Source organism: Pelobates fuscus, chromosome 1 (genome assembly GCF_036172605.1).
Source record: "Pelobates fuscus isolate aPelFus1 chromosome 1, aPelFus1.pri, whole genome shotgun sequence".
NCBI classification, from domain to species: Eukaryota; Metazoa; Chordata; class Amphibia; order Anura; family Pelobatidae; genus Pelobates; species Pelobates fuscus.
Genome location: NC_086317.1, coordinates 375,862,959 through 375,882,813, shown reverse-complemented (window position 1 = coordinate 375,882,813; position 19,855 = coordinate 375,862,959). Strand labels below are relative to the sequence as shown.

The following is a 19,855-nucleotide window of genomic DNA, read 5'->3' as shown; positions in this document are numbered from 1 at the left end:
ACTCATGTAATTATCTAAAAGATTTGTTATGGCAGGTAAGGGTTTAAGTACCAGAAAGTTTGTTCATCCCAAGCTGCTGCCCAATTCTGTCTTCCCTTATGGGTTCTGTTGAGGATCATACTTCATCGGCTTTAATTTTTCTATCCATTTTAATTATAAATACATTAATTGTATAAATACATAGTTAAGTCACAATACAAAATACTCAAGGGCTTTCCTGAAACTTAATGTGAAGTTTTAATGAAAACATTATAAACTCTACAAAGAAGCATGGTGTCTACGTCTTTTTCTTCCATATGCTTGTTGACCACAGTTACAGAAATTAGAATGCGTTGTGTTACAGTTGTCACATACTCTGGTTTTCAAATAAACAAAGTTGTGCAGTTGGGGATTTGGGAGAAAATTAAATCAAGAAAAATAAAAGTATAAAAAATAAATTTAACTTAGCTGATGGCATAAGGACAACCCAAGGTACAAAGAAGTGTCCACATTTTCTGATCTGATCTTTTTTGCTTGCTTATCTTCTCTCTGACCTTTACTTCATCTTCTTCAGCTTATGAAACGCCACCTTCCTTAATCCCAGAACATTCATCTCCTCAATATCTTTGTCCTCTTGTTCTTTTCACCTTCCCTTTTCAAGTTTGTGATAACTGTTGTGATGAATAAAACACGTCCCTCAAGCCAATATACAGTATCTCTGCATCTATCATTCTGACTCTAGCCTTCCCTTAACCCTGTAACCATATTGTTCATTGCCATTATGTTTTTAACCTTGTACACACCTGTTTGATTTTCTTTTGTTTATGCTCCCCTTGAACATCACTAACAAATATAGCTTTTTTACTTCTTTTTCCAATAGACCGAATACAATGAACGTAATTTAATATAAAATTCAATTTAATCCTTAAAGGAGCACTCCAAACACCATAACCACTATAGTGCACTGTTTTAGTTTAGGAGGTCTTCCAGGCACCACTCCCTACCTGTACTACTTCAGAGAGAGCCAGAAGCACTTTGACTAGCCCTGCCACAGGAGAGCTAACAGAAGCTCATAAGCAGTGACTTTTTGTCAATGTCGTGGAGGTTAGGAACAGTACCTGGCGGACCTCGGGTAAGAAGATCTGTTCTGGAATGGTTTGACTACATTTTAGTTTTGTTTATGAAACCAGTATAAATGTAATCTAACTCTGCAATTGTCAGCTGGTTCATGTAAGTGTCAGATTATGCCTGCTAGCAGAAATGAAATTAGAATTTTCTTCTTTCTTTGTACTGTTTTTTGAAGATATTCTCATTATAAAGATTCCTGTTTAATGTATTGCTCATGTACCAATAAGGCTAGCAGGTAGTATTGTACATGTTTGACGCATGAATTCATCCCCATCTGCTTCTACCATATGCATAGACAAGCGGAGCATAAGGCTTCAGTCTATGATTGTTTTTATTTTATTATATACTACATTACAAAAAAAAAGCTAAATCTGTGTTCCTGAAGAAGTCATGTTTTGCAAAGTGCATGTTTGTTAAGACTGTTGTTTCGAGTATTAAAAATGCTCTGTGCACCTAGTGCCGGTTTTCCTCCCTATGCCCAGATTTTGTTTGACAGTGTGTAAAAGGGAACAGTCACTTTTTTGAAAATTACACCATTGCATATAATGTTGCCATTAATCTATAACTTGTGTTAACCTATTTTTCATGGGATGTTGCATTCTTTTAAATGACAACTAAAAATATTCACAGGGTTATTTACTGACGTTAGAATTTTTGGGAATTCAAAGTGAATTTTACATTTAAGACCAAAGTAGTCAAAACTGGAAAGATTCTATCAACTAAGTCAAAGATGCTCCCAAAATTAAAATTCGCATTGAATTACTGACAGTTTTCACTTTAGTAAATAGCCCTGTCAGTAACTGACATCACAGTTAAGTTTAATCAAGGCATAGTTTGCATTGGAGGAAGAGAAACAAACATTGTTTCCCCACTGTGTTCCATGAAGATGGCGATGATTTGTTCCATGGTAGAGCTGAATGCAACTTTCTACCTTGAAAGTACATATTTGCTAAATATAAGGGATACATAGATAATAATATAAAAATCCCAGAAGAGGAAAGTTTCCCTTTAAGTTACATGCATTCTTGAGAATTTTAAATTTTTCTAGCACCTTGCAATCTAAAAAGAGGGCATTCTGTCTGAAATAGTAACTACTGAAAAGGGGTGGTGATATCTCTAAAAGGAACAGGACATTAAGGGTGGCACGTGGAGAAATGCACATTTTCCCTTCTGTATGAGAAGATTTCACGTGCAAGAAGTTACCTGCCAAACCTGGAACCTTCCCAGGTAAGGTTATGTTTTGTGTTTTTATAAATTGCAAACCAGACTCCCAGAAATGTAAATCAGATGGCATTTGTAATGGTGAATGTTAGTGTCACGATGTGAATAGTATCGAAGTTCTAAGAACAGTGAAAATCTTTAAAAAAAAAAAAAATGAGAGAAAAAAAAACGAAACTTTTTTTTTTTCTTTTTTAAATACTGTCACGAGCGTGGGCTATTAGCCCAGCCAAGACAGTGGGGAGGTGTGGAAGTGAAAGGGTTAATGACACCAGATCCCTGGCTACCTGTTGCTTGTCCCGGCAACCACTAAATTAACCCCTGTAATACGTTCTACACAAACACCCTAGTACACACTTTACTGCCACCACCTGACTTTAATTCCGGGCCTCTTAGGTTACGACTCACACAGTAGAATTATAGGATCACATCATTACCTTACTGATGACATATATAATTAACCCTTTTAACATATATAACACCCTTTACGTGTTTACCTGAGCTTTCCACAGAAGAGTGAGCTCATAGAGAACAAAAAAGTAAACCTTTAATCTGACAAAAAGATTCACAGTGCTGTGTACAAAAATACGGAAATAAATAACATACAGAAACACAGATAACAAATTGCAAAACAGTCCATAAAATAAAATAGGAAAACACATAAAATCCTTACATATATTTACCGCTTATATGTAATTCTTGTGGGAGATTCGACAGGTCTACAAGTAGTTGTTGATAAATAAATCTCTCTCTGGATAGTCTAACATCCTCAATATACACCTTAAAACTAGTTGTTTCTCAGTGGGCAGACCCCTGGGTGGATTAGAGGGGTTTGGCCTGGCAGTTTATTGTCCACTCCATATTTTATTAAATTACGTTGTCCTTTGAAGACCCCCAAGTCACAGCATACGCACCAATACCTTTTACAATGCCCTATGCCCAGTTCTGGTGATGGTTATCTTAGTAGTTTTATGGCTTAGGCCTGGTGTAAGATCAAAGCCTACAATAAATGTTATATCAAAGCTTACAACAACAACTTATAACATATATCAAATGCCAACTCATGCTTTGGCATGACATATACAAATACAAAACTTTTTGTTTTTTTGTTTTATGTGCCAACTTTTATTATATTGTTTTTGTTTTATATTTTTCAAATGCATTTCTTTATTTCATTTGCATCTGATAAAGCACACCAGAATTACTACCAGATTGCGTATAGCTCCAGGATAAGCTAACATACTGCACTTCTGCCATATGCTATACTGTATATACATACATTTTTGTTTTTTCAAATATAAATTTTAATCAAAGACTCAACTGCAAACAAAGTTATTATTATTTAAAAAAAATTGAGTGTTGCAATGCTATTGTATATTTATGTGATTTTAAAAAAAGTTAGGAAAATTCACTTTGTTTTCTACAAACAATGGCATTTTTTGTCAGTGTACTCATGGGCATGTGAATCCTGTGAAACAATATTTACGAAATCAGGAAAGCTTTCCATCTCTAGCTACTAAACCTGTCAATCCCTAGAGCAAACATTTAGGAAATTGGAAAACTAGATTACCTAATTACCTCTTTAAAGGTAATGTGCAGGGCTTAGAATTTTATGTGTAAGGCCTTGAAAAACTTACTCACCACTGCAATACATAGCATACTCACAAAGAGTAAATATCTACTTGCCAGGTCAGGGCTAAATTTTAACTTGTGAAAGGCTATTATTGTAGTTATTGTAATAATGAGGGTGCTACCTGGCTATGCAGCAGTGTATTTACCGAGAGGCTAACAATGCATTTGCCTTGGGCCGCAGATTCAGGGGGGTAGCAAAAAAAGCCCCCTACACCCCTCCCCCAAACGCCGGAATATGACATTATTCCGGCATCACTAAGAGGCGTGCGTGGGAGCTGATGACTAGGATCAGATCTCCCTTGCCGCCCATCTTAACTGTGCGCCTGCATTTCTGACTGACCGCCAGACCACCTGCATTGCCCTGCCAGACCCACTGGACCCCAGGGAAGAATCCACCAAAATGTAAGCAAATAATAAAAAATGTGAGTGTGTATGTTTGTTAGTGTTTGTTAGTGAGCGTGTTAGTGTGTGTTTGTCTCTGATAGTGTGTTAGTGTGTGTCTCAGTGAGTGAGTGTGCTAGGCGTGTCTGTGTCTATTGGTGAGTGTGTGTGTCTGTTAGTGTTTCTGTCATTGAGTATGTGTGTCTGTCAAAGAGTGTGTGTATGCATGTCTGTCACTGAGAGTGTGTATCTGTCAGCGAATGTGTGTGTCTGACACTGTGTATGTGTGTGCCTGTCAGTGAGTATATGTGTGTCACAGTGTATGTGTTTGACACGGAGTGAGTGTGCTTCTGTCAGTGAGTGTATATGTGTATGTCAGTGAATGTGAGTGTGCATGTTTCAGTGATAGTGTGTGTTGGTTAAACAGTGTGTGTGTGACAATGACTGTGTGAGTGTATGTCAGTGTATGCATCAGTGAAGGCGTGTGTCTGTCAGGCAAAGAGCATGTTGGTTTTTAACAGGAAGTGAGGGGAGCCTGAATTTTGTCATGCCTAGAGCAGCATAAAACCAGAATACCCCACTGACTCCAATGCCATTTTTGGAAGAAAAAAAACGAACATTCTTAAAACCTCCTCTTCACTCTGCTTGGGATGCATTTCACATTCTAATTTGCTTAAATATTTTTAAGGATTAGCAGAATGACACCATGTCATTAACCATAGAAACAACACCAAACTGGTACAGTTCGAAGAAATACTAGATAGTCAGGAATACAAACCTGTATTCCTGACACTAGAGTAGAAAAAAACTGTTAAGGTTGCCAGCCCCCCTGTCAGATTATTAAAAGGTAATTTTACTCACCTTATTATCAGTGCACACTGGCTGCGATCATAACATTTCGCGCATCTCCTGCAAAACGCAACGCTGCACATTTTATCAATGCCTCTCTTTGAGGAGCGTTTAGCATTTCAATACAGAGTGTAGAGTCGCTGAACACACTGACCCAAGAAACACCTCTAGTGACCATCTGAGTGACTTCCACTAGAGGTGTTCCTAGGCAGTAATGTAAACACTACCTTTTCTCTGAATATGCAGTGTTTACATTAAAAAGCATGCAGGGACAAGCTATACACACCAGAACAATTACATTAAGCTGTAGTTGTTCTGCTGACTAGTTTCCCTTTAAGGATCCTGCTTCACTGTAACAAACTAGCGGTTATTGTGCTTGAAAGGTCCGTTTCACTGTACGTTGAAATCTCACAGTCATCACAATGCACACTGCCGTAACTTGTGCTGAGAAAGGTCACATTTATTTTTCCTTAAAAAAATCCCATTATTCAGTCCTCTTTCTTTGGATTGTAAAGCTTTGTGGTTTACTGTTGAATATAGAAGCAGCAGGTGGTCTGGTGTACATTTCTTCAAGCCCAAGAACCTACTGAGAATGATTCAGAATTGGCAGTTCTATATTGCAATTTAGTTTCCATCTCTTTTTACAATTCCGTTGTAAAAAGACACCTTGAACTTGGTGACCATTGGCATATAAAGGGTTTTTTAGTCTGTGGATTCAGACTTTTACAATGCTTCTGCTGCACAGGTTCCATTTATTATTATCTCTATTATATATGTATTAAATAAGGCACTAGCATGTGCATCACCCTTTTCAAATAAAAAGAAAAGCAGGTAATTATTTTTTAAAAGGATTTATTCAATATTTATCCTATAGCTTTGTCAGAAATGTAAGGTTTATGTGATAGCTTTATGCCATCAACCTTACAGAAAGTTCAGTTGGGTTGTATTCACTATGCACAAAGTTGGAAAATAATATATGTAATTCCTTGAACAATGTGTTGTGTTAAACTTGAGAACTCATCAAAACACACTGTTTTGTAAATAGCCCCTTGAGTCATTAGACTGTAGAATTCCATGTGTTGGCTGAGAAGGTTGCTCGGAACAATGACGTGTTGGTGAATGCCTTATGGGAGCTGTTGTCAGAGGGAGTCAAATATTAATTGAGCTTTTAGAATATTCCTTGACTCCTCTAAGAGCATCTGGTCCACGGGGTGAAGAGTGACTTATTTAGTTGAACTATAAATTGCATCAGCAGACTCCAACATACCTTTCCAAAGACATGTAGAAAAATACATTAATATAAAAGCTGGTAGAGACTTGATCTAAGGTGTGTCTGCTGTCATACTAACTGAGCTCCACAGCTATACAAGTGTATATCTGTGTAGACACACTCATTAGGCAATGATATCATATTGCCTCATTGTGCAGGCATTGAAGTGACAGTTCATGGAAATACATGCTTGGTGCCAACCACATGTTTGGTTTTTTCTTCATATGTCTCACGTTTTGTCCTTCTCTTGTTGCACTCCTGAAATATTTTGCTGCTGATTCTTAATTAACATATAGTTTTACATATCAGGACATAAGTCATCTTAAAATTGGGTAAATACAACCTCAGATGAACAACACATGTCATAGAGATATTACACAGTGTCATGATATATTTAGCATAAATAAAGTAGGTATGCCTTTACTGCGGCCATAGGCATTAACAGGCTAAGTAGTGGACAGGTGCTGCTAATCAAATACCCTTGATTCACTCATCATCAGCAAGTGTGACTAACTCTATAAAGCCAATGTTTTTTGTAGTTTACCGATCTGGAGCATTTAGGTGTTTAACACAATGCCAAGGGCGAAAGACATCAGGAAGAATCTTAGAGAAGCAATGCTTGCTGCCTATCAATCTGGAAAGGGTTATAAGATTATTTCCAAACCTTTTAAAGTCCATCATTCTATAGAGAGAAAGATTATTCAAAAGTGGAAAACATTTAAGACAATTGCCAATCTTCCCAGCCAATTCACACAAAGGTTAGACCCCGTGCAGTGCTCAGAGAAATTGCAGAAAACTCAAGTTACATCTCAGACTCTACATGCCTCAGCAGGGACGGACTAAGAGTGGTCTGGGACCCTGGGCAAAATTAGGACCTGGGCCCTCAGCAGACCAGTATATATGCCGGTGTAGATGTACTATACATTTGATTGTATGTACATGTAAAGGGAATGTATGCTTCTGTGTGTATACTCTCTGTGGATACAGAGTATATTTTAATATATGTTTTTGTTTTTTAAACTGGGTAGTATTTTTTGATATGTGTTTGTGTAGGATTGCAGTATGCATACGTGGGTATTTGTGACTTGTGTCAATGTGTTTTATAGGGTATGCAGGCCTCCAAATGTTGTGTCTTAAATTACAAACCAGGTGTTGAACATTAGTGTCAGGAATACAAAGTGTTTATAGACCCCCCTAAAATGGTGATTTACTCACCCTTTTATCAGCGCCAACCAAACTCATGGCTGCCAAGCCCCTGCTCCACCTCCTAGGCGGAGACCATAATTTTAGATGATCTCAGCCAATCCAATGCCTTACCATAGGACTGTAAGCTCGTTTGAGCAAGGCCCTCTTCAACCTTTCGTTCCTGTAAGTTTTCTTGTCCTATTTATAGTTAAATCCTCCCTCTCATAATATTGTAAAGCACTACGTAATCTGTTGGCGCTTTATAAATGGCGATGATAATAATTATTGTAAGGCTATTGTGCATGCACGACAAAACCCTACACTGCGCCAATCAGCATCTCCTCATAGAGATTTATTGAATCAGTGCTTCTTTATGACGTGTTCAGAGTCTCCATACAGAGCGTGGAGATGCTGAATGAAGGTGCTGCACATTTTGCAGTAAGTGCACTATGTAGTAAGTGCAGGAGGTGTAGGGGTTGCAGAGGGTGCCTGGGGTTAAAGGCTGTTGTGGTAGGGACTGTAGTGGGTGCCTGGGGTGCAGGGACTGTAGATGTTGCTGGGGGGACAGGGGCTTTAGAGAGAGCAGGGAGGTAGGTGCTGCAGAGGTAGCAAGGGGTTAGGGGCTGTAGGGTGCAGGGGAGCAGAAGGTACAGAGGGTGCTTGGTGATAATAGCATTTATAGTACGTGTAAGGGTTTGGGTGGTATAAGGGCTGTAGGGGGGTAATAATATAATTTAGCATATTTTCAATAAAAAACAATTTTTTATTAAAAATAATATGTATCTTCTCCCTGAGTCTTACCTCTCTGGTGGTCCACAAATCCTCTCCTGGAAGGTCCCTTACTGCGCCAGAGCACAGGATCTTGACATGCTGCCTGTAACTCTGCTCAGGGCAGCTCCGCGAACAGCTCACTCTGCATTGTGACTGATGATGTCACTTCCTGCAGCACGGAGCTGCCCTGAGCAGTCTTACAGGCTGCCTGCATGCTCAGTGTGACTGTGTTCCTCTTCTATCAGAGGCCCTGCTCCTGGAGCCTCTGCCGAATCACGCTGCAATAGGTACACTGAGGTGCACCATAGTGGGGTCTTTGGGAAGGCTCCTTAGCTGTCCCTCAGCGTTCCCAGCTAGGGGGTTTAAATTTTTAGCAGCTGGGGCCCGTGGAAGGCTGTGCGGGCCCCTTACTGAGTGCAGGCTGGCTGGGGAAATTTTTTAACTCCCTAGCTCAGCCATTACTGCAATGCAGCCGGGACAGGCCCCCCAAAGCCTCGGGCCCTGAGTCCATGACCTATTTACCCGAGTGCTCAGTCCGCCCCTGGGCCTCAGAATGTTATGGTCCATGATAGCACAACTAGACTGAACAAGTATGGTTTGTTTGGAAGGGTTGCTAGGAGAAAGCCTCTTTGCTCTAAAAAGAACAGGGCTGCACGACTTAGCTTTGCAAAGTTGCAACTGAACGGACCACAAGACTTCTTGAACAATGTCCTTTGGACAGACGAGACCAAAGTGGAGGTGTTATAATGGACAGCACCCCTTTGGCAAATACCAAACACAGCATATCAGCACAAACACCTCATACCAACTGTCAAGCAATGATTTGAGTTTGTTTTGCAGCCACAGGACATGAGTCGCCCATGAACACCTCTGTATACCAAGGTATTCTAGAGTCAAATGTGAGACCATCTGTCCCACAGCTAATGCTTGGCCAAAATTGGGTCATGCAACAGGCCAATGATCTTAAACACACTAGCATATCGACAACAGAATAGATGAAAAAGAAAAGAATCAAGGTGTTGTAATGGCCCAGTCAAAGTCCAGACCTCAACCCGATAAAAATGCTGTAGCGAGACCTTAATAGAGATGTGCATAAACAAATGCCAGCAAACATCAATGCACTGAAGCAACGTTGTGAAAAAGAGTGGCCCAAAATTCCTCCATCACGATGTGAGAGACTGATAAAGTCATACAAAAAAATGATTACTTCAAGTTACGTAAAACCATAGAATTCCAAAAAGCATTTGATGGAAGCATTTTATCTCATGCTTTCCTATGAACAGCATTTGATGACATTCCACGTTCTTATGGATGTCTGATGTCACATCATCATGTGAAACTCTCATTGCAGGAGAAGCACACTGGTGGCTGTCGGACCACTATTAGAGGTGTATTTAAGCCTACAATGTAAGCATAGCTGTTTCTACAAACCAGCAATGTTTTATGCTGCTGGGTTAACCCCTTCAGGACGGAGCCAATAGTGCACGTTCTGATCAAAACAAAACGTAAACAAAAACTGGAATTTGCGCTATATGTCTGTTCACCCGTAGTTCCCCTCTTTCAAATTATATGCACCCACACTTATTATATATCATTTTGTTCAGGAGAAACAGGGCTTTAATCTATCATTAACTATTCATATATGGAACATAATTTATTATGAATAAAATAAAAAAAAATGTGATAAAATTAGATTTTTTTTAAAAATTTGCATTTCCGTCTGACATTTTAACTGTGAATGTCATAACACAGATTTGTAATCAGCAATGTCTCACGAGTACAACAGTACCGCCCATTAACAGGTTTTATGTTGTTTTGGAAAGTTACAGGGTCAAATATAGAACATTCCATTTTCAAATTGAAATTTTCCAGATTAGTAATGTTACCTTTGAGACGGTGTGGTAGCCCAGGAATGAGCATTACCCCCATAATGGCATAGCATTTGAAAAAGTAGACAAGCCAAGGTATTGAAAGTGGGGTATGTTTAGTCTTTTTTAGTAGCCACTTAGTCACAAACACTGGCCAAAGTTAGCGTTCATATTTGTTTTTGTGTGAAAAAAGCAAAAAAACTAATATTTGGCCAGTGTTTGTGACTAAGTGGCTACTAAGAAAGACTGGACATACCCCACTTGCAATACCTCGGGTTGTCTACTTTTGCAAATGGTATGCCATCATGGGGGTAATTCTCATTCCTGGGCTACCATACGCTCTCAAAGGCAACATAACCAATCTGGCAAATTTCAATGTGAAAAAAATGAAATGCAAGCCTTATATGTGACTCTCTAACTTTCCAAAACACCATAAAACCTGTACATGGGGGGTACTGTTATTCTCGGGAGACTTCACTAAACACAAATATTAGTGTTTTAAAACAGTAAAACATATTACAACAATAATATAGACCATAAAAGTGCCGTTCGCTTGTAAAAAATGTGAAAAACGTCACTTTTACTTAAAATATCATCGTTGTAATACAATTTACCAGTTTGAAACACTAATATTTGAGTTCAGCGAAGTCTCCCGAGTAAAACGGTACCCCCTATGTACAGGTTTTTTGGTGTCTTGGAGAGTTACAGGGTCAAATATAGTGCTTGTGAATTAAATTCTCTGCACTTTCTCCCTGTGTTGTCAGGCATGTCAATCAAATTTTAATTAATCAAATCACATAATTATGTTAAAAGATTACTTAACCCCTTAAGGACCAAACTTCTGGAATAAAAGGGAATCATGACGTGTCAGGCACGTCATGTGTCCTTAAGGGGTTAAATATACATGTAGAATTTTAATATATATGCATTTATAGGTATTTAAATTCTACGCGTATACTAATGTAATCTTTTATGTAATTATATGTATTTATCTATATATATATATATATATATATATATATATATATATATATATATTTGCGGTTATTTGTATTTTATATATAGATAGATATATATAGAATGTCATTCTAAGTGTATTTTGTTACCGATATATATATATATTAATAACAAAATACAGTTAGAATGAAATTACATATGCATATATAATTTATATTACATTTTGTTTCAATATTTTATTTATTTATTTTATTTTATTTATTATTTTAATTATACATATTTATATATAATATATATATGTACATCTATTATATATATAATATATATACATATACCGTATATGTAACGTCATTCTAAGTGTATTTTAATATTAATATATGTACTTATATTAATATTAAAATACACTTTGTATGACGTTACATATATATAATATGTATATATAATATATATATATATATATATATATATATATATATATATATATATAAATATATTTATTTTATTTTTACACATGTCTAATTTATTTTTTTTACACCTCCTACCAGCAGGGGGACTGTCTGATATTTCAGACAGTCCCCCTGCTGGCAGATCCACAGCCAGCTATAGGGGGCCATGTGATCGCTCTTTGAGAGCGATCACATGGCCCCCGAGGCCTCATTTGCCGGAAGGGGGCTGCCTGGGCTCTCAGGCAGCCCCCCCAGAAGAGGATCGCGGCGGAGGTAAGTACACCTCTCTTCTTGGGGGCTTAAGCCGTTACGGCGTACCATGCCGTCGCAACGGCTTTAAAGCCCATTTAATGCGTGACGGCATGGTACGCCATAACGGCGTTAAGGGGTTAAATCTACAGGGCCTCTGCCATGACCACTTAATTGAGATGAAATGGTCTGGGTGCCTTTAATGGTTCTTTAAGTTCTGGCATAAAAGACGGCCAAGATTACAATTAAGGATTTGCAGTTACCTGGAGATATAAATGAGTTTGCTAGTTTCCATTAGCACGCAGTTTTCTGAGTTTTGATGCAAAACTGGGGAAAAATTACTAATATACTCCAGACCTGTTATTAAATATGTGTCTCATTACTGATGTTTACTGGACATCATACTGCAGCAAGAACAAAAACAAACAAAAGCAAAATGTTGGAAATTTGCCAGGAGATCACAGCTTCACACATTATTGTATTATGTAGCTTTAATTTTTAAAATTACTACTTTGAAACAATACATGCATTCCATTACTTAGCCTGGTAATATTTTTCTTTCCACAAACTATTGAAACTATTTCAAGATGGAACAACCAAGCTTCAAATTGTTGTATGTGGCACGTTGTGACTATGACACTTTTAGAGTATTGCAAATGGCAACCTGACACTCAAAATCACTCCCTTCTGTTTTAGTATGTCCACTATGGCTAAAACAGGGACCCAGTAGTAAACCAGCTTCATTCAACTGCCCACAATAAATACTTTACTGTAGTTGGAGACCATTGGACACTGCAAAATGTTTAATGAAGGTGTCACTTTGAATGTGTTTAAATTGTATTTGATTGAAGTGTGTCACTGAGCTAAAACAATGTTTGTTTTCTAAGAACCACTGAGGTCACATCTCTTTTATGGCAGCATCTCAGCCAGAAACCCAAATGTCATCCCTATTCTTTTATTGCATTTGCTAGCTACAGATAGTGGCCAAGTAATTGAGGCCCTTTGTACTTGGATTCTCTGGGGACTGTTATGGACCTTTCAATAAAACCATAAGTCGCGGTGAACTGCAAACCAAATTTGCTGAATTCAGGCCAAAGTAGTTATAATAATAGTATCAAACTATTCAGCCAAGTAAGTTAGCTTTCATCAGTTCACTTAAGTCATAGAAGGTCCAGAAGTTATTACTCCTATCAACGGTACTCATTTCACAGTGATGAAAGGCTAAGATGACCTAGTCGGTAGCTGAGCCTGTGATTCAGCAGCTGGTGCGAAATATGTAGCTAGAGATGTTTTTCACTTCCACTGTAATCGCTTTAGATTTGATTTTCAGTTCACCCCTGGTATGATTGTCCCCACAGCATTTGTTTTTTCTTTTCGTATTTGCTTTCCTGTACTCCTTAACCCTGGTACACTGATTGAAATCTGGTTTAGTATAGTGTACAGTATGTATAAATCGTAAGATTCATCTTGATTACTTTTATTCAGTAACATAGGAATTGTCAAGAAATTAAAAGGAAAAAGTTATAGGCCAAAAGAGCCAATGTGGAAGAACAGCATTTTCTCTACTTGGCTACTTTTACCTAAAATTTGAATGCATCATGATTACTGTTTTTTTTTTTTTTTTAAATAGTCCTCAATCATTCTGTAATATCAGGAGAGACACATGGATTATGGTCCTGTAAAGCATTTTATGGGCACTGGACACACTGAAGGTGTTTTCTGGCAATATAAATTAGCCGTTAAGTTGATGATTCATACATCCTGTGTGTGGACTGTAACTTGTAATTGTGGACATGACCTTGTTCCCATGAATTACAAAATTGCATTCACAAACATGCTGTCCTCTTATCTTAAGTGTCAGAATAACAGAGATTATGCATTATATACACTTACGTAGTCACATCTCTTAATACGCAACACCTGGGTATTTTAGAAATCAACCGATTTCTGACAAAATAAGCTAATATTTGAGAAAAAAATTCCCCCCCTCCCCCCCGGCGTATAAACGCAATATAAGATATTTTAAAATCTCTGTAGAAGAAAGCACAATAAGCCTTTCAGTCGATTGTATGCAATGTAAAATAATAACAAAATGCAGTAAAATACAATTTCATCCACAGTACATTCTGACAGGAGAGAAATATGCAAGAAACATATGTACAGTGTGATGCATTCCTTATTTCATATTTACCTTCAAAAACAGGAATTTTATATGCTTTGGAACTGTATACAGAGGTGAAGGTGATCACTTTTTGTATAAATAACCTCTGTAGTAAATATGATTATTTTCATACCCTTTCCATTGGGGTAACAGGTTGTTTACTGACCCTGACCTATAGCATTTATAAGCAAGGTCTTCTGTTTTCATTGTCTGTGAATTATATGTGGGAATATGTTCACTTGTAATGTTCTCCATTAGTTCCCTCTTTCTACAACGTGTGTTTAGACTTGAGACAACAATGTAGGCATAAATGTTCCTGTAACATTTTGTATTTGTCTCATTTATTGTTAAACTTCCCTCTTTCATAATACTGTAACGCGCTGTGGAAATAGTTGGCGCTATATAAATACCAATAATAATAATAATATTAATAACTAAAGATTCCGATTGTTAATGCTCTGGCTAGAGCACCAGATTTTGCCCCATTATTTAGCTGACTGTTCCTCATATGTTTTACACCTGGCTGGATAAAGATTGTTGGAATATGATCCCTCTTGCGCTCTGCATTAGAGTGTATGGAGCATCCATCTAGAATTGTGTTAGTTTGGAGACAAAGCATCCTTATGGTATGTTTACAGTGCTTGGGTTGCGAAGAAGCAAGGAACAGTATAACAAATAGATTTACAGTGGGACCTCGGTTTACGAATGTAATGCGTTCTCCAGGACATTTCATATTGAGAAAAATTTATAAACCAAAATGCGGTTTCCCATAGGAATGCATTGGAAACAAATTAATCCGTTCTGGAGGTCAGAAAAAAGTCAAAATGAGCTGGCATGGAAACCAACCCACAATGCGGAACACACAATAAAAGGCATGCAAACGACGAAGCTCAGCTCCCTACCTTTCCACTGCTTGAGAAGTGCACCAAAAAGTCCCCAAACAACTGCAAACAATTTCCAGAATGGCTCCAAAACTCGATGCAAAAGCCGCTCCAACACCTCCACACTCGGCGCCACGTGCTACCCACAGGCTCCAGCATGCAGGGGTCGGTGCTATAAACCTCCCAGGTGCAATGCATCCTGGGGAAACTTGCTTTGTATTGTGAAAACATTTTTGTAAACCGAGGCATTATTTTCAATGGATTTTTATTTGTAATCCAAGGTCCCACTGTATATGTGTTTGGGACCAGGTCTAGTTTGCTGATGACAAAGCAGTATGAGGAATGCTCTATTAGACAGGGGATAAAGTTAATTCCAGGAAGTAATATTTCACACTGGGAGTTGGAAGCACTCAAAACCGCTTAGCAGAATCAATTGTTACGGCAGTGATTGAATTTGAATTACGGCTGAATACATTTTTAAATAAAACCACAGTAAATTAATGTATGTTTCATGGCAAATTGAATTCAGGAAAGAAATCGGAAGCTACATCTTTCTTTGTACATTTATAAGTATGTTTAGGTTTAAAAACAAAAACAAACCATAATGAACATCTCTAAATGAATACAGATAAACTGAAAAATATTGGGTTCTTGGCAGTCATGTTTGCCCTTTTCTGTCCCAAAGGGGTTAATGATCTTCAGGTTTGCTGCCAAACCTAGTGATGGAGTGACTGTGCATGCAAATCATCCAAAATACTGCTGAAGGAGAATAACTGCTGTGTCCATTATTCCACTGCATGCATTTAATTCATTATTGTGCAAATATTAAACCTCTCAATTTAATTTTTTATTTTTTTTTATTTTTTTAGATTTGTTTTTCCAGATCATTAGACTAAGAAAACCGTTGTTGTGTACAAGTGATCCATACCTACCAACTGTACCAATTTAGAAGGGGCTGTTCCTATTTTGTGCCCAAAACCCTCTGTCCCTCACTTCATGTTGTTGGTGTGTCAGACTGTATATAACAGAGCTCCACAGTAGTAATACTCACAGTAATGTGTCTTTAAATTACAATAAATGTGTTTAGAAAGCTGTGTGTGCAGCCTGCAAGTAAAACATTAAAAACTTGGGTAAAATTAATATAACTAGCCTGGAAACCATCTCCAGCTGGCTAATTGACACGAACCAGCAGTCAAGTTATATACACACTATTAAAAAAAAAATTTCTGAACTGGGAGGGTTTTACAATAAAACACTGCAGAAATAGAATTCTGGCACTATAGCTACTTCAGCAAGCAGACATGGTGATAATGCTTAGAGTAACCCCATTGGGTAACTTCTTCTTTATTGATCTGTGCTTTGAATTTACCTTTGTGTATCACATTATGATGCACACGAGGAGAGCATAGGATTTGTTTCAAATGCTTTCTATCATGACTTGAGTCCTGTCTATCATGTGCTTCTACAGGTAGATGGCAGATTATGAATTTTAATTGCTGTTGTATGCTGCCTGTGTTTATATCGAATTTTCATCCTATCCCATGTAATACTTATAAATTAATTCTACTTAGCAATGTAAATGATTAGCTGAATTATTTTTGTGTGGGAGAGAGTTGCTATAGTGTGGGTAGGGATGAGCAGGGACTATACTGTTCTTTTAGTGTCAGTTTTCTCATCGTTAACTTTTTAAATCAGCTTTTTTTTCCTGTATACAAAGTCAAGATTTCACAATCCATCTCAAGTGGTCTAATAATTATTAGTTGGTTGCCTGGGAATTTTTAATGTTCCTATTTTTATTTAAGTTATTACCTCTAGGTATTGACATTTCAAACCCACAATTTTTATTTTTATTTTTACTTGGTTTGACCATCTTTGCGTCATGGCACACAACAAACTTTGATTTATGTAAACCTCAATATCTCTGCTCAGGATGATCATAGTTACTCGGAACAAAAACTGACGCGTTAAAAGGTACATGAACGTTTTTCATATTCTTGCTCCTTAGACTTAGAACATGAAATCGGTGCTAGTTCCACTTTTAAGGTCAATTTATAATGGGAAAGGTGCGAGTCTCCGTAAAATAATAATTAGGAGATACTTGGGTATAGCATGCAAGCCGACCATATTTTGAGTGTTCTTTCATTACTCATTGAGACTTTTAGTTATTACTGATTGTACATATGTCTCTGCCCTTTAATTATCATAACTCAACCTTTCACGAAAAATGTCAAAAATTCCAAGTACTCCTTATCCTTTTACATTTCTTTTTTATCTTACTGTATTGCTTGTCCTGCTTTTTAGGCATACCGCAATTTTTACTTTTTGGAATTATGTTCTTTTGCCTGGTTTTATACACCTACACGAATGAAAGACCACACTTTGAAAAAGGAATCCATTTTTAAAAACCCTATCCAAAAAGTACCCTTCTGTGTAAACTGTGAAAGCATGTTCTGATAAAGGAAATATTTTCTCTTTACCCTACAGATTAATAATCATATGGAAACTAAACTCACATGGACATTTTCCCCAGGCATTGCACTCATAATGCCCCCGATAGGTTTATTAATACTCACAAGCAACAAACAGAAAAACAATTCACTCACAGACAGTGTTTATATCTGTATCTACTGTACGCAATCCTCATTTCAAGATTACAGGAAACAGAACCAAGAATACCATGATGATTTATCGTGTTCAATAGAATTAGATGCACAAGTCACAGAAAGGGAGTTATAACCAGCTACATTTACTAATCAATGTTCCTATTTATGTGAACCACGTAAAGCTTATTGCCATCTCATCTGTGAGCTTCATTTTACTCTTGGTGTTTTTATATTTTCAGTACTTATATGATAAGTGCACCATATACGCCATATACTTTTATACCACAGGTACTGGTTCTAATGGCAGTGGTCCACCAGCGATGTTTTTTTCCAGTACAGCCTTCTTTTGAGGCCTTGTTAGTATCTGATCTCTAACTGCAATAAGTGCTTGTCCTTGTTCCAGTTGTAGAACTGGTATGTTCCAACAACACCTTTCCTTGTGTGTATGCAAGACGTTTAACCCCTTAAGGACACATGACATGTGTGACATGTCATGATTCCCTTTTATTCCAGAAGTTTGGTCCTTAAGGGGTTAAAGAAACAGTGGTGCCAAGCTTCATGACAAGGTCCGCTGCCAAGCCTTGCTTTCATACATATTGTGTTTACTATATGGCTGGGACTGTATCTTGACCAATCCTCTACTAGGTTCGGAAATGTAATCACATGACCAATATAACATTTGTTGTGACTCTTGCACTGTGTAAGAAAATTAGTTATGTTGGGTGTTTATCCTCTGGTCTGCTTCAATATTTCAGTTATATGGGACATACACGTGTATAGCTACAGAGCACTTTCTACACCTTGGGGATTCTATAAGGGTGATCTTAGCCTTTATAAAAACAAATTAGATTCTATAAAAAAAAACTGTAAATGTACTCTCTTCCTTGGAAGCAAATCAAACATGATAGTAAATAACAGAAGAATTAGGAAATACTGGATTGCAGCTTTATCATAGACAGACTGCATACCAAAATTCTAAAATTCATGGATGCATCTGTAGATAGATAAATATTTTTTTTATCTACAAGTTTAATTTGGGTATATATTTTATCTTCTTAATTAACTCCAGTTAGTTTAGGTGACAGGATTCCTTTTAGACCAGAAACAATATTCACTATCATTGGGATTTATAACAAAATAGCACGTTTTAAACACCATGATGGATTTTCCATATTGCAGTAAGTACAATCCATATGAGAATTATTATTAAGAATAGCAACTCATAAAAAATGGCTTTAATATTCATTATAAGTATTCAGTTTATTATCTCTTCCAGTATGTTTGTCTTTTGAGCCTATGCAATGGTTGCATCTGAATTATTCAGAACTGTCGACATAATCACATTAAAGTGATTTTGTTTTACACAGATCGCTTTATTCCAATATTAGATTGATGGAGACTGTCTTATTTATTTTACTTTCTGCTTGTGATGTGTCACAGTATTAAAGACTATTTTATGTTTCCCAAGTTGTTAATATTAACTATAGAAAACAAAATATTCATATCACATATTAATATTCCCTGAAAAACTCTTCAAAAAACATATGTTTTCTTCCATCCTAGAAGATAGTGTGCTATGTAAGTATTTGCCTTCCTCTCTCCTCCCCCAACTTTTCTACACTTTGTAGTTTTTGTACTTGAAATTAAAATGGGTGTTACAAGGTTGGTTTGTTTTTACCATGTTTTATCCATTCCTAACATTTTGAATTTGCACAATTATTTTATGGTTTAGCCCAGCGGTTCCCAAACTGTGTGGTTACCGAGACGGGCACACAGGGGCGCCGCAAAATGTTTTATTATCATAGCACCGGGAACCGTACCTCGTTCTCCCTTGCCGGCTCTGCAGCTCCGCCGGGTTCTCCATTTGCAAGCTCGAAGCATTACCATGGCAACGCTCCGAATCTCGCAGGGTGAACTCTAGACTCAGGAGCTGCTAGAGTTCACTCTCACCACATGGAACACCAGGGCTTAGTACTGTCCCCCCTCCCAGGCAAAGGTAAGAAGGGAAAAAATGAATATTAGTAATAGTAATAGTAAAAAATTATATTTATCTGCCCTCCTACACCTATAGACCTACAGTAACTTCCCCGTACATACACACACGCACTTACTGCCCCCCCATACAAACAGTGTCTCACACACACTGTCCCCGTCACACAAACTGCCCCACACAGTTTCCCCCCCACACTCACACTACATCCGTCACAAACACTGCACCCCTGTACACCCCCGTACACACACTGTACCCCCCACACACACACACACTGTACCCCACAC

The 19,855-nt window shown here is 37.6% G+C and overlaps 1 protein-coding gene across 2 annotated transcripts in view; it reads left to right on the top strand.

Moving 5' to 3' along the window:
* The window catches only part of ENOX1 (ecto-NOX disulfide-thiol exchanger 1), a 597,059-nt gene that overhangs the window by 12,177 nt on the left and 565,027 nt on the right, over window positions 1-19,855 (top strand). The window lies entirely within an intron of this gene.